Below are 15,306 nucleotides of genomic sequence, written 5' to 3'. Positions count from 1 at the left end.
TAATCGCAGAAATAAACCTGGACCCAAGTCTATAAAATGCTAATATCGTGCTCCAAAAGCACAATTGGAAATTACAGGCAGAATGGGGAATTACAGGCAATGTGGATAAATAAAAGTTAAATAAAAGGATAAAAAGAAGGATAAAACTGTTTATACTTCCATATTATTCAAGGTTCATTCCGTAAATATTGGCCCGGATTTTTGGGGTCAGTGATGAAGTGATGGTGTGCACCACTGACCTTTAAGAAAGCTTGCCAGAAATATCCAGTGATCTCTGTGGCGTGGAGTTTACTTTTTCTGATGTTATTTTGATTTTGGTGCCAAGTCTAGGAATCTCCAGGGGTCCAGCAACAGTGATGCCAACGAGCAGGATAAGCAGCCAAATGTATTTATGGTAAGGGTAGCCAACTGGTTTTGTACTGGATTAGTCATCCAAAGGCCTGGGGTAATGATCTGGGCATATGAGTCCAAAGCCCGCCGAACAGCTGAGGAATTTAAATTCAGTTAATTAAATAAATCTAGAATAAAAAGCTAGCATTTGTAAACTACCGGATTGCTATAAAATTGAGGCAGAGAAAAAGTCCATTTTCAACCAATACAAGAAACTTCCCTCAACTCCTGCCCTCTATTTTCTGTTTTGTAGTCACGCTCAATGCATTCTGTTACTTGGCCTCTATCTCTAGGGGCTGGATTTTGCCGTTAACTAGCAGGGGGTGGGGCCCACTCACTGACGTGCAAAATGACGCAGTTCCCCCTGAAGTCATCCCACTCCATTTAAAACTTCAGGAAGGCGGGGGCGCAGCGAAATCAGCTGCGGGCCCGCCAACCTGTCAATGGCCAATTGAGGCCATTGGCTGGATCATCAAAACAATTAAAGGACCTGCCCGTCCAACCTTAAGGTTGGCGGGCAGGCCAGGAGCCCCGGCGGGCTTCTTAAAATAGATGAAACCTCATCAACTGGTGGGATGAGGTTTCATGTAGGGTTTAAAAAAGTTTTAGTGAAATTTATTAACATGTCCCATCTTGTGTGACATTGTCACATGAGTGGGACATATTAAGGATTTTTTTTTCTAGTTTTAATGTGTATACAGCTGTCAGCGATCTCCCTGAGGCAGCACCTAGCCTCAGGAAGATGTGCGCTCTTTCGTGCGCATGCGTGAAAGAGCGCACTCTCACATTTGGGGAGTCTCCCCCTACCCACACAGGAAGCGCATAGTGCTTCCCGCTGGGCGTCACGCTGGGCAGGCCTTAATTGGCCCGCCCACTTAAAAAGGCGGCAGGGCCCGCTTCTCCGGTGAGGATCAGCGCCCTGCCCGCTGGAGATTAGGTCGGGCCCACCCGGTGGGCAGAAAATTCTGTCCTAGATGTTTTGTTATTTTATCTTTTATCAAGACTCTTCTATCTTCCCTACCATTGACTTTCAGCTAACTAGTCTATAGCTTCCCGTGTTAGTTTTAGCTACTTTTCTCCATAAGGTACATATATTTTTATTTTCTATTGGACTGGGGATTAAAATTACAATGGCTGCAGGTTGAAAAGCATGTACACTGGAACAGGATGAGAGAGATATACAATGTTGCAGTCCTGGAACAGAGTGTGCCACGAAAGACAGTGCCGGAAAGGAGTTTTGGGCCAAGGGAGCTGCCTTACAACAACATTTTAATTGGCTCCTGACCAGGTGACCAAGGTTTTGTAATGACAGCAGAGCAGAATAGCTTCTAACCTGAAAGGAACAAGACCTAAAACCTCTTTCTCCTGTATGTGGGAGGTTTCAGCAATTCCACAAGTATAGCTAGCTGTTTCTTTCCCCTTATATCTCTATAACTTGTTCTCTCTGAAAACCCCTGTCAAGAGGCAAAGGGGAAAATCACTATTAGAGACATTGAAAGACAAGTGCTCAACCAGTGAACTAAATACTGAAAGTGCTGTTAGACCAACCCGTGTCATCAATAAGAACTGAAAGAATTTGGAAGACATCGATCAAAATCAACCCATCCAATCCTGTACTCTGGACTAGTGCTATTGAACTGTTTTATCCCACCCTTAGAATCCATGTTTTTGTGCATCTTATGTGCTGTGTGTGTGTGTGCATGTGTAGGGATTTAAGAAGGGGGTAGAGTTTAAGTTATAGTGTTAGAAGTATGAATTGCTAATTTCTTTCTTTTACCACTGGTTAAGGACAAATGTTCACTAAAACAGTCATTTACTCATTAAGTTTACAAACCTGGTGCTCGTATTCTGTTAAATTAAACAGTGAGGTAGAATTGGGGAAATCTGGTGGTTTGACCAAATTTTTTCACATTTGTTGCAACTCAGGGAACACTGAAGCTTGATATTATAGCTCACTATCCCCAGTGAGTCATCACAAACTTTGGGGGCTTGTCCAGAATATTTTGGAACAAAAGACATGACAATTTGGGTGTAGATTTATTAAGTAATAAAAGCTAAAAGGAAACACCAGGTTTGTACTGTCAAAAATAAGATGGCAATGAAAACTGCTAAAGCTTTCCTGCAAGTGGAAGAGATGTCCCTGACAATTTTACAAAGGATTCCAAAAGCCAGGTTAATTGAATTGGCAAGTAAGTTAAGAGTAGGATTGCCTGCCAAAGCTAGGAAGGCAGAGATAATCCAAGAGATGGCACAGCATTTGAAATTGGAAGGAATATCCGAGAGACTGAGTTCTCCTGGGGATGGTTCATTGGAATGGCTTCAAATTCAGCTGCAAATAAAAAATTTGGAACTAGAGGCAGCAAAAAAAAGGAAAGAGAAAGGGCGTTCCAAAGGAAACAGGCAGAAAGGGCAGCAAAAGAAAAAGAAAAGGAAAGACAGAGAGCATTCCAGAGGGAATTAGAAATGGCAAGGTGAGAAATGGAGAAACAGACTTGAACAGGAAAGAACAGAAACACAAAAAGAGAAAGATAGAGAATTCCAGCTTAGAATGCTGGTAGCTATAAAAGAGACACCAGAAGGTGAGGCAGCACTTATTTCCAGCTCAGAACCCAGTGAGATGTTTAAATTTGTACAAGCTCTTCTAAAGTTTGAGGAAAGGGATGTTAAAGCATTCTTTATTTCATTTGAGAAGATAGCTAAACAGATGAACTGGCCAAAGGAAAACTGGACATTGCAGAGCAAATTGACAGGTGGGGCACAGGCAATTTTGCTTCACTGTCAGAGGAGGTTTCTAGGGATTATGATGTGGTGAAAAAGGCCATTTGGAGTGCCTATGAGTTGGTCCCTGAAGCGTACAAAGGTTTTGAAATTTAAGGAAAAAGCCTGGGCAAACTTACATTGAATTTGAACGGATTAAGCAAAGTAGTTTTGACAGGTGGATACGAGCATTAGGAGTTGAATCTACGTATGACATTCTCAGAGACCATTCTCTTGGAAGAATTTAAAAACTCCCTACCTTCTGTAATAAGAACCCATGTTGAAGACCATTAAAAAGTTTAAAACTCGAAATGTGACTGTTTAGATGGAGTCTATTGTTTCAACCATTCAATGTAAAGATTATCCACATTGCGGCAAAGATAACGTGATCACGGATGCATTGTCGCAGGTGTAATTTACTGAAATAAGTTAAAAGGTGTAAGAAATGCTGAATATTGTTAAAGATTGTATGAGGGGGAGGAAGGATGAATGAAAGTAAGTCTCGTGTTTCGTCCGTGTGTCACATAACGTGTGATGAAACGCATTTTTGAAATGGTGTTTCATCTCTTTTAAGGGTGGAGGCATGTAAGGAACATATCTTGTTATTTCTGTTGGACTGAGGATTAAAATTACAATGGCTGCAGTTTGAAAGACATATACACTGGAACAAGATGAGAGATGCATAGAATGTTGCATTCCTGGAAAAAAGTGTGCCATGAAATACAGGATGGTGCTGGAAAGGAGTCCTGAACCAAGGGAGCTGCCTGACAACAGCATTTTAATTTGCTCCTGACCAAGCAACCAGATTTGGTGTAAGATCACAGCAGAATAGCTGCTAGCCTGAAAGGAACAAGACCTAAAACCTCTTTCTCCTATGTGTGGAAGATTCCAAGTAATTCCACACTAATAGCTAGCTGTTTTTTTTTCTCTTCATATCTCTATTACCTGCTCTCTCTTTGAAAACCCCTGCTAAGAAGCAAAGGGGAAAATCCTTAAAATCCATGTTTTTATGTGTCTTATGTGTCTTGTATGTGTGTGTACAGGGATTTAAGGGGTAAAGTTTAGGTATAGAGTTAGAAATTAGCAGTTCATATTTCTTTCTTTTGACACTGGTTAACAACAGTTTGTTCAATAAACAGTTATTGACTCATTAAGTTTACAAACCTGGTGCTCATATCCTGTTAACCTAAATTAAACAGCTAGGTGGAATTGGGGCAACCTTGATCAAATTTTTTCACATTTTTCACGGCTCAGGGAACAGTGGGGCTTGATATTACAGCATACCATCTCCAGTAAGTCGTGACATCTTGTGGATAGGAATCATATTTGCTATTCGACCATCCTGTGGATTATTCCTCTTTCTCTTGTTTCTTTATATAGAGACACTAGTGCCTCTGCTATCTCATCCTTGGTTTCTTTGGGCATCTGGACTTGGGATCCCATCCTCCTTAAGTTTGGCTACTTTGTCCAATATCCCTTTCCACCTATCCAAACTGTTGCAATCTCTTTGTTGACTTCTTCTACCATTATCATTGGCTGTTTGTTAGCCTCTTCAATGAAAACTGAGGAAAGATGTCTAACCAGTATCCCCATCATTTCAGTATCATTTCCTGAGAAATTATTTAGTTGCTATATCCTTATCTTAATTCTCTTATATGTTTATAGAATACTTTAATATTCATTTTTATATTCTTTGGTATTTTCATTTTATACTTTCTGTTTGGCTTAGTACTTGGTTATTTTTAATCTCTTTCCTAAGCTCATCCTTTTCGTCATTTACCTTCTTTGTTTACACAATTATGTTTGCTTCTTTCTTTAGATTTGATTCTCACCTTTAATTATAGATGGCATCTAACTAAAGAAAAGTTTTCTGTTTTGAAGTCTGTTTCTTTAGTGAAATGGATTCCCTTGAATTCTATTGATTTCTTGTTTAAATATTGCCTGTTGCTCTACCTCTGTTAATATTTTGCTTTTCCACTTTATCTTCCTTGGCTCTTTCATCATTCCCTCACAGTTGGTTTTTCTCCCCAGTCTATTAACATTATTATAGTGATCTCCTCATATTGGCTCCAGTTAAGTTCCCATTACTCAGTCTAGCCGTGCTTCCTTTCTTGTTGAGCTTACATATTTGCTCAGAAAAGTGTCACCTGTAAAAACTCCACCCCCATCTCTCCCTACAAGTTTAATTGGGGTTATCTGGGATCTCCCATGATTCTCATTCTGCATTGTATTACTCATTTCATATGTTTGCCTAAACAAATTCTCCCTTCTGTTCTTTTCCACTATTTGGAGGTCTGTTGTAAAACCAAGAGTGGCTAACCCTCTCCTTTACCTCTATCCATTTGGTTTCTTTCTATCTTTCTTTGTTAGTTCTGATTCCTATTTCTGATTAACAGGGCTACTACACTATCCCTTCTTCCTCTCTATCATTTCTAAATGCATTAAGTCTGCAATATTTAACTACCAGCACTTTCCTGTCTGCAGCCATGTTCTATTATCCAAAATTCCATTTTGTTGTGCTGTTCTGTACATTGGCATTGAGGCAATTTAATATGCTCTTGATTCACTATTATAATGGATTATATAATTATATCCTATAACCTTTTCTGATTTCGGAATACTTGTATTATTCGTGTCTCTTTTGCTACTCAGATTTAGTTAGATTTCATCCCCCTTTTCCTTATTTTTCTATTATTACTGTATCAATTCGAACCAAATAGAATACTTGATAGCAAGCCACTCTACTTAAACCACAAGTAGGTCTTGACATAAAATGCTGAAAATACTCAGCATGTCAGGCACCAAATAGGAGAGAGAAAGAGTGTTAATGGGTGGAATTTAATGGCCACACCATGAGTGGGGTGCAAGGTGGATTGGAGTGGGGTAAGGTTGTTTAATCAGGTTGGAAGGAGAGAGTTGGAGAGCCTGTCACTTTCCCAACATCCGCAATTAAGTCAGGGGAGGAAAGGTCAAAGTTGGCCTTCCTGCCCCGGGTCAATTAATAGCCATGGAAAGGCCATTTAAGGGTTTCATCCCACCGGCGCTGACATTCTGCCAGTGGCAGGGAGTATAGTGAGGGTGGGGAGCCCACACCATATGTGCAGGCAGCCCAGTCAAAGCTGGTGACCTGGAAGTGGGCCCAGAGTGCAGGTGGGTCATTAAATTCAGCTCAACATTTTAAATCTGTGACCTTGAGAAGCTGCCTGATCAGCTGAGTATTTCCAGCATTTTACGTTTTTGTTTCAGATTTCCAGCATTCACAGTATTTTGCATTAGTATGTATTAAAATTCTTTTATTACATACGTACATATAGTTTATTTTATACTTTTATAAACCATAAGGGGCTGGATTATAGGTCACCCCACTGGTGCATTCAAAGGCGAGAGGACACATAAAATCTGCCTGCCCCTGTCCTTATTTTTTAACCGGTAGCGTTTAGCAGCCGGCCTGTTAGTGGGTCAATTCAGCAGGAACTTAATACTTACTTAAGGCCCTCACCCACCACCGCCGGGATTTAATGGGCGGCAGGAGAGTCCCCTGCCAAGCATCCTGCCGGCAGGTTTTCCCATGCTGGTCGGTGGTGGGCAGTGGAGGCACCCAGGGGAGACCCTTGACTCACCTGTTGGGCTGGATCCAGCACTGCACGCCACCTCAAGCCGAGTCCAACACTGGCAGTGATCACCATTCCTGGCAGTGATGCCAGTACTGGAGAGCTGCCAGCCTCTGATTGCCCAGCAGCTGTCTGAGGTGGGACTTCCCATCCCTGACCATTGTGCCCTGTACAATCCAGCCCAAGGGGTTTTCATACCTCCCATATGGTGTGTCTCGCACCTCCAAACAGACCATCAGAAGCACCTGTTAATAAATTAGAAATTCTGATAGAAACAAACATAGCCAAGTTTGTATAATTCCTCATGTAGATAATTAGAACTTAGAACTTGAGATTTTAGTATACATAACTGTTAACATACATGTCCCTACAATTTTCCAACATAGACAATTTGAAAAGGATTCAAAGTAGGCTTTATGTTAACACATCCTTACAGCCCCAACATGTTACAGTCAGTCAATGAAGCAGACCAAGTACGATCCATGGAAAAAAGCAATACAAATCAGACTTATTCAAAATATACAGTCAGCACTCTTTCTCCTTCCAAATTTCCCCTTCACTTCCTGAAGGCACTGACTTGTGTAAGTCAGTTCAAAGGGCACTGGCAACCCAAGTAAAAATGGTGAAAATAGTATTCAAAACGCCCTGCTGAGCTCTTAGAAACAGAAAGGTAAATTCTAAGTTCAGACAATATCCTTAGAACAAAGGACTCAAACAATAGCTCTAGATACCAACCAGAGGTAACAGATCTAGCTCGTCAAGGACACAGGCCTGGAGATAACATACAGATTATGCTGTCTGCACAAGATAAACACCACTGGGAGGGATTTAGAGGCACAACAGGTTTACCTAGTATTGTAAGATTTTGTAATTACATGAGGCTGGCAAAGTAAAAGGAAAAACTAACTAGCGGGCAGGTTGAGCTTTTGCCTTACAATGTAAATTTTATCATTACACCAAACGTCATTGACATATTTGTTTATCAGTAACTGACTCTGAAAAGTTGCCATGAGTCATCTTGTTTGGGCGGACGCTGAAATAGGTGGATAAAGAGTCTTTGTGAAATTTTATACAAGATTGGGTCCCGGATTTTTGCAGAGCCACTCAGACCCTGTGGAACTTTAAATGGTGGGCAGCACCCAGATTCAGAAAACACCCCCTCACATCCCTGTCATAAACTGACCGATCCTATTTTCGTTGGTAAGGGAAAGGGGTGGGGTGTGACTCACATGAGGGAAGCCAGAACTCAGTGGGACCATTGAAACTCACTGCTGAGATAAAAACAGACCCCATTTTTGCTGCAGCAAGGTTCTTAACTTGCAGTGTGGGAATAACAAATGTTTATAGTAGATGCAAATACTCATGAATGGTGGGTTAGGTCTGTAGAACTGTCATGCTGTGAAATTATTTAAATCCCCAGCCCTGTAAAAATTAAAAAAGTAGGCTGCATTTGTCAATGACAGTTGAATGATACCTGTCTAGCAGTTACAATAGCTGTTTGTTGACATTTCCTCAAGGGCTGTTATCATTTCATTGTTAATGCCTGGCTGCTTTCTACAACCTATAATCTTAGCAGGGGGTCTTAAATTCACTACTTGGTTGACAGTTCAAAGAGGTTATTAAAGGAGTAGCAGTCTTTGATGTGAGGTTATGAATATGAGTTTGTTTGTTTTTATAATGGATTAAGTGCTTGAGAGGATTTAAAAGTCTTGAATGGGCTTTCATGAATGGGATTTTTAAGAAGTATAATATAGGCCATAATAGATATTTAGAGCTTTATTTTATTTCATCTCAACATGGCTCATGAGGTCTGCCCATGGTGGATACTGAGTTAGAATGGAGGGTGTAAGGGCCAAGGGTGGTGGGTGGGTTGGCATGAGTTGACAGGGCTGTTATAAGGGGCCATGGAGGTGGGGGGTCACAGGTTGGCATTAAGCTGGCATGGGGTCTATAAGGGGACATGGGGGTGGCTGAGGGGCATGGGTTACAATGAGTTAGCATGGGGGCTATAAGGGACCATAGGAGTGTGTGGAGAGCATTTCACTTTCATTTCCCTCAATTTAGTCTACTGCATTCGTTGCTCCCAATGCGGTTTCCTCTACATTGGAGAGACCAAATGCAGACTGGGTGACTGCTTTGCAGAACACCTTCGGTCTGTCCGCAAGCATTACCCAGACCTCCCTGTCGCTTGCCATTTCAACACTCCACCATGCTCTCATGCCCACATGTCTGTCTTTGGCCTGCTGCATTGTTCTAGTGAAGCTCAACGCAAACTGGAGGAACAGCACCTCATCTTCCAACTAGGTACTTTACAGCCTTCCGAACTGAATATTGAGTTCAACAATTTTAGATCATGAACTCTCTCCTCCATCCCCACCCCCTTTCCAATTCCCCCCCCTTTTTTCCAATAATTTATATAGATTTTTCTTTTCCCACCTATTTCCATTATTTTTAAATGTATTTCCATCCATTGTTTTATCTCTACCTTTTAGCCTTTTTCGATTCCTTCACCCCACCCCACCCCCATTAGGGCTATCTGTACCTTGCTTGTCCTGCTTTCTACCCTTAATTAGCACATTTTTTAGATAATATCACCACCTTCAACACCTTTTGTCCTTTTATCTGTGACATCTTTTGGTTATCTCCACTTATCACTGGCCCTCTATTCAACTCTACTTGTCCCACCCTCCCCTTAAACCAGCTTATATTTCACCTCTCTTCTATTTTTACTTAGTTCTGTTGCAGGGTCATTTAGACTCGAAACATTAAATGTGTCCCTCTCCGCAGATGCTGCCAGACCTGATTTCCCGAGGTGTTGCGCACATTACGCTTCCTGTAACTGTTTCCCTGCTTGTCTTCTGCTCCTTAATTCTTTTCTCTGTGCTCAATCAGTTGCTCCTTCTCTCTCTGACTTTCACGCAACCTCTTGTTAACTTAACTGTAGCTATTACGTGCATTTTAAAACAACTTTAAAGTAGCAAAACCCCCCAAGGTGCTTCACATGAATGTTAAAAAAAAACAAAATTTGAATAAAGCAAGTTTCCTAAACTGTGTTAAGAGTGAAAAAAAAGATAAATTTAACCAGACAGTCATTAAATTAATGAAATAGGAAATGAGAATGCGATTTCTGTTGCAGACAAAATAATAAAAGGGAACCAGATGTACATATAGTCCTTCTGTTTTGGTTTACATCACTATTTCTTAATTTATATTCTCCTCAGCAGGAACTACCTTCTCTTCTCTTAGGTTAGTAGTAGAAAATTCAAAAGTTGATTTTTAAAAATCTAAGCGAAAACATTCACAAACAAACACTGCCACCTAAATATATTTACATATCGAAACATTCAATATAGTGGTCATTCAAATCATGATGGAAGGATTAACCTGTAATTAGATTAAGTACTGCTTCTAATATTTCATAAAAATTCCTGGATTTATTTTTCATTATGTGGAAAACTTCCCTATGTTTGTAATCAAAATATCTGTCATCCAAACAGCCAATATTTCCTACACAACAGAGTTCACTGTACTTCATAAAGTACTTAATAGTTTGAAGTGTCTTGTAACATTTCCATAACCGATTAAAGCACTATATGAATGCAAATACTGAAATCTCCTTGTTTGGAAGCAAATTTAAGCACAATAGTCACCAAAATATTGACATATTTATTAAACTCTATGCTGGAGGAAATATGCTCCTTCCCATACCAGTCGACCATAATGATTCACATACCATCTAATCACCAATCAAAACTGCCACAACACGGATGGAATCCCACACTTGCACATATTTCTCAGGAACAGCTTTGAAAGAAGAACTTGCTCAATGAAGTCACAAAGCACCTTCAGTGACATCAAACCTATTATTATTGTCACTATATAATTTTGGAATGTGAAAAAAAAATTGTAACCACTTGAGGACTGCTGTTATAATATTTCAGATGCAATGAACCATTATTGAGAGGGAGCCAAGACATGGTTTTACATGATATGTACATCAGTGCGATTAATATCAGTATGGTAATTTGTGTCGTTTTTGGGGATTTTTTAAATGCGGTTAATGAAATTATCAGGAAAATTAAACGCAAGTGATAAATAATAAAAACAGACAGCAAAGGTTAGAAATCTAAAACAAAAACCAGGAGTGTTAGAAACACATAGCAGGTCAGTAAGTCCCTGTACAAAAAACAAGGTCAAAGTTTTGGGAGAGCATGTTAAGTGGGGTAAAAGCATAAACTGTGGGCCAGATTTTTGTTTCCAAGGTGGGTAGCTCAAGTTGGGAAATTTCTAAACTTGGCAGACGCCCCTCAGTTTAAACCCAATTTTTGCTCTGGGGAGGCGGGGGAGGAGTGGGATCAAGTTGGGTCTGCCAACCCCAGGGACAGATCCTGGATGGGCACAGACAAGGGTGAATGCCAAGGCGGGCTGGGTAGAAGACCCACCTTGGTTCCCCAGGGCTTTGAGTTGTTTTAGAAGTTGTTCAGCCTTTTATCCTTCACCCTCCTACCCACTCCCCATGTCCTTTCACAACGCCCTGCCATGTTAACTCATGCCATCTACCCCCTGGCCCCTCATGCCAATTCATGCCCCCCACCCACTCCCCATGGCCCCTCATACCCCAATGCAACCTCCATAGCTACTCACTCAGAATCCACCAGGGGCAGACCTCAGGGGCCATGTAGAGAAGAGAAAAAAATAAGCTTCTAACAATCTAATTCAGCTCACATTCCTACATGCTTGATCGTGAAAAAATCTCCCATTCATGAAACCCATTGAAAACTTTTAATTCTCAAGTAGTTAATCTCTTATACAAACTTCTAATTTGACCCACAAAGAGAACTAATCCTTTCGTAGTTCCTTCAAACAAACTGTGAATTCAGAACACACTGCTGAAATAATTGTAGCTTTTGAAACTCAGCAAAGCATTCATTATACAATTGTGCAATGAGTAACTCACCTCCTGACTCCCCAAAGCCAGTCCACCATCTACAAGGCACTAGTCAGGAGTGTGATCGAATACTCCCCACTTGTCAGAACGAATGCAGCTCCCACAACATTCAAGAAGCTTGACACCGTCCAGGACAAAGCAACCTGCTTGATTGGCACCACATCCACAAACATTCACTCCCTTCACCACCAACGCCCATTAGCAGCAGTGTGTACCATTTTCAAGAAGCACTGCAGGAATTCACCAAGGCTCCTTTGACAGCATCTTCTAAACTCATGACCACTACCATCTAGAAGGACATCAGCAGCAGACAGATGGGCACACCACCACCTGGATGTTTCCTTGTCATGGCTCACTGGGGATAGTATGCTGTAATATCAAGCTTCACTGTTCCCTGAGCCACGAGAAAGGTGAAAACGTTTGATCAAAGCACCAGATTGCTCCAATTCTACCTAACTGTTTAAGTTAGGTTAACAGAATGTGAACACCAGGTTTGTAAACTTAATAAGTAAATAACTGTTTATTGAACAAACTGTTGTTAACCAGTGGCAAAAGAAAGAAACGTGAACTGCTAATTCTATAACCTAAATTCTACCCCTTCTTCAATTCTTATACACACACATACAAGACACACAAAAACTTGGATTTTAAGGATGGGATAAAACATTTCAATAGCACCAATTCCAGAGTTCAGGAAACGATGGGTTGATTTTGATCAATGTCTTCCAAATTATTTTCCGTTCCTGTTGATGACAAGAGGTGGTCTTCCAGCACTTTCAGTATTTAGTTCACTGGTTGAGCACTTGCCTTTCAATGTCTCTAACAGTGATTTTCCCCTTTGCCTCTTGACAGAGGTTTTCAGAGAGAGAGAGATCAGGTTATAGAGATATGAGAAGAAAGAGCCAGCTAGCTATTATTGTGGAATGACTGGAATCTTCCACACACAGGAGAAAGAGGTTTTAGGTCTTGTTCCTTTCAGGCTAGGAGCTATTCTGCTGCACTACTCTCACACAAACCCTGGTCATCAGGTCAAGAGCCAATTAAAATGTTGTTGCCCGGCAGCTCCCCGGCCTAGGACTCCTTTCTGGCACCATCCTGTCTTTCATGGCACACTTTGTTCCAGAACTGCAACATTGCATATATCTCTCATCCTGTTCTAGTGGACACGTCTTTCAACCTGCAGTCATTGTAATTTTAATCTACAGTCCAACAGAAATAAAAAGATATGTTCCTTACACCCTCCAAGTCACTCACTATCCTGACATGGAAATATATTGCCGTTCCTTCACTGTCGCTGGGGCAAAATTCTGGAACTCCCTTCAAACAGCATTATTTGTGTACCTACACTACATGGACTGCAGCAGTTCAAGAAGGCAGCTTACCATCACCTTCTCAAGGGCAACTAGGGATGGGCAATAAATGCTGGCCCAGCCAGTGAAGCCCATATCCCGTGAATTAATTTTTAAAAAAACATAATACTAGCCCTTGGGGAAACGTCAGCAGAGATCTCTATTGAAACTACATGAGCAGATGGTAATGCTCTTTTTCTAACCTACACCAGAAGACCAATCAATCAAAGCAGTCCAACAGAGGGTTTTTTTTACCCTAATAGCTTCAACTTGTTTTTCTATGTTCAAAGAGTGGGAGTTTTAAAAAAGACTTCAGATTATGGCACTTAAAACAAACCTTATCCACCTTTCAAGAGCATTTATGTCTACTACATAAATTTGTGACTTCCACATTATGCGTTAAGGCCCTTGGACCAGCCAAAATAGGGCCTGAATGAACTCAGAACTAAGTTAAAATGGCAGCAAATAAAAGCAAAATTCCGCAGATGCCAGAAATCTGAAATGAAAACAGAAAATGCTGGAAAAACTCAGCAGGTCACGCAGTTAACATTTTGAGTCCAATGTGATTCTTCCTCGGAACTGACTCTTCCAGTTTTGCCAGTATTTTCTGCTTTTATTTAAGTTAAAATGGCCCTGCTAAGTTTGAGGTTCCTTCCCGTCACATCCCAGCCCCTTCCTCCTGCCGGCAAAAACCGGATGCCAGAAATAGGGCAGGACCTCTGCATTCAGGTCCGCCCTGCCATATTTAAAGGACCGCGGAGTTGGGGGAACACCACACAGATCCAGCCTTAGGTGTCCTGTGGACAATCACTTTAATCCCCTCATTCATTCCTACTCTGACCTTTCAGTCTTTGGTCTTTAATACTCTTCTAAAGGCTTCAGGAACAGTGTTTTTTGTCTTGTTGTGCATTATGCAGTTCGCCAGCCTCAACTTTTAGCTAAATCCTTCATTTTCTCTACAGTAAGGGGTGCTAATGACCTGAGGAGGGTCTGTTGATGTCTGTGGCAGGAGTGGAAGCATTTGACATTTGAAGCAGACATGTTCAGTGTTGGCAGGAGGATCTGAATCTTTGTTCAGCTGCTTCTTCTATTATTGGGGCTAGCAGACCCACTGTGTTATGGAAACAGTTTCTTTTTTTTAAATTTAAACTGGATCTGCAAGACTTGGCTCAGTCATAACATTACTGCTTTTGAGTAAGGTGTTTTATTGGTTGAAGTCCCACTCCAGAGGCTTGCACGAGCACCTAATCTAAGCTGACATCTCAGAGCAGCACTGAGGGAATGCTGCAGTGCCAGAGGTGCCATCTTTGAGATGGGACATTAAACAGAGGTCCTAACTGCCCCCAATAGGTGGGCATAAGAGATCCCACAGCACTATTCAAAGAGCAGAGGAGTCATGGCAAGCTTTTAACCTTCAACTAACATCTCTAAAGAGGTAGATTTTTCAGTCACATAACTCACTGTTGTTTGTAGAGTAGGCATGAAAGTGGAGCTGAAGCTCAAGATCAGCCATAATCATATTGAATAGTGGGGCAGGCTTGACAGGCTGAATAGTTTAGTCCTACTTCCATATCTTATGTTCTTGCATTGTGGAAGCTTGCTGTGTGCAAATTGCATGCCACTTATCCTACATTACAATAGTGACTACCCCTGCATTTCACTGGCTGCACTTCGGGACTTCCTGAGATTGTGAAAGGTGCTATGCAGATGCAAGCATTTCTTTTAATTTATTGTCTGTGAATTAATTGATTAATTAATCTTGAGTTAATGAAACAAATATATAAATTCCAAGTTCTTTTTGTCTTCAATTTGTCCCTTTCAACCCTTCCATTATTTATATATGTCCTTGGTTTTTTTCATGTTTATTTTTGGCATCTTACATTTTCTCATTGTTCTTTTATTTATTTGGGTTTCTATTTGTTTCTCCTTTAAAATACTTTTTCATCTTTCAATATTTAAAAAAAAATAGCCCAATCCAAAGCATTGACACAGGCAATCAATTTACGCTGATTGTCCTGCTAGCTTTCCAGCATTTTCATTTCTTGAATAACAGAAATAACAGATTTTAAAGTGCTTTAGGCCATCCTGTGAGTGTGAAAGGTATTACATAAATCAACAACAACATATTTGATGTAATGAAACATCCCAAGGCGCTTCACTGGCACATTATAAAATAAAATATGACAAGTCACAAAGAGGTATTAGGGCAGATAACTGAAAGCTTGGTCAAAAAGGTAGGTTTTAAGAAGAG

General features: G+C 40.7%; 1 protein-coding gene across 3 annotated transcripts in view; it reads right to left on the bottom strand.

Annotated features, from left to right (window-relative positions):
• zgc:152951 (uncharacterized protein LOC569013 homolog) overlaps window positions 1-15,306 on the bottom strand; it is a 64,814-nt gene that overhangs the window by 42,458 nt on the left and 7,050 nt on the right. For 2 of the 3 annotated variants that reach the window (XM_041210773.1, XM_041210774.1), the window contains exon 2: window positions 240-485. The exons of the other annotated variant lie outside the window; for it this stretch is intronic. The gene's annotated coding sequence lies outside the window, so the exon portion shown is untranslated. The remainder of the gene's footprint in view (window positions 1-239; window positions 486-15,306) is intronic. 3 annotated transcript variants of the gene reach the window in all.

Source organism: Carcharodon carcharias, chromosome 18, assembly GCF_017639515.1.
Source record: "Carcharodon carcharias isolate sCarCar2 chromosome 18, sCarCar2.pri, whole genome shotgun sequence".
Lineage (NCBI taxonomy): Eukaryota > Metazoa > Chordata > Chondrichthyes > Lamniformes > Lamnidae > Carcharodon > Carcharodon carcharias.
The sequence above is the reverse complement of the archived record's forward strand: the minus strand, read 5'-3'. Positions and strand labels throughout refer to the sequence as shown.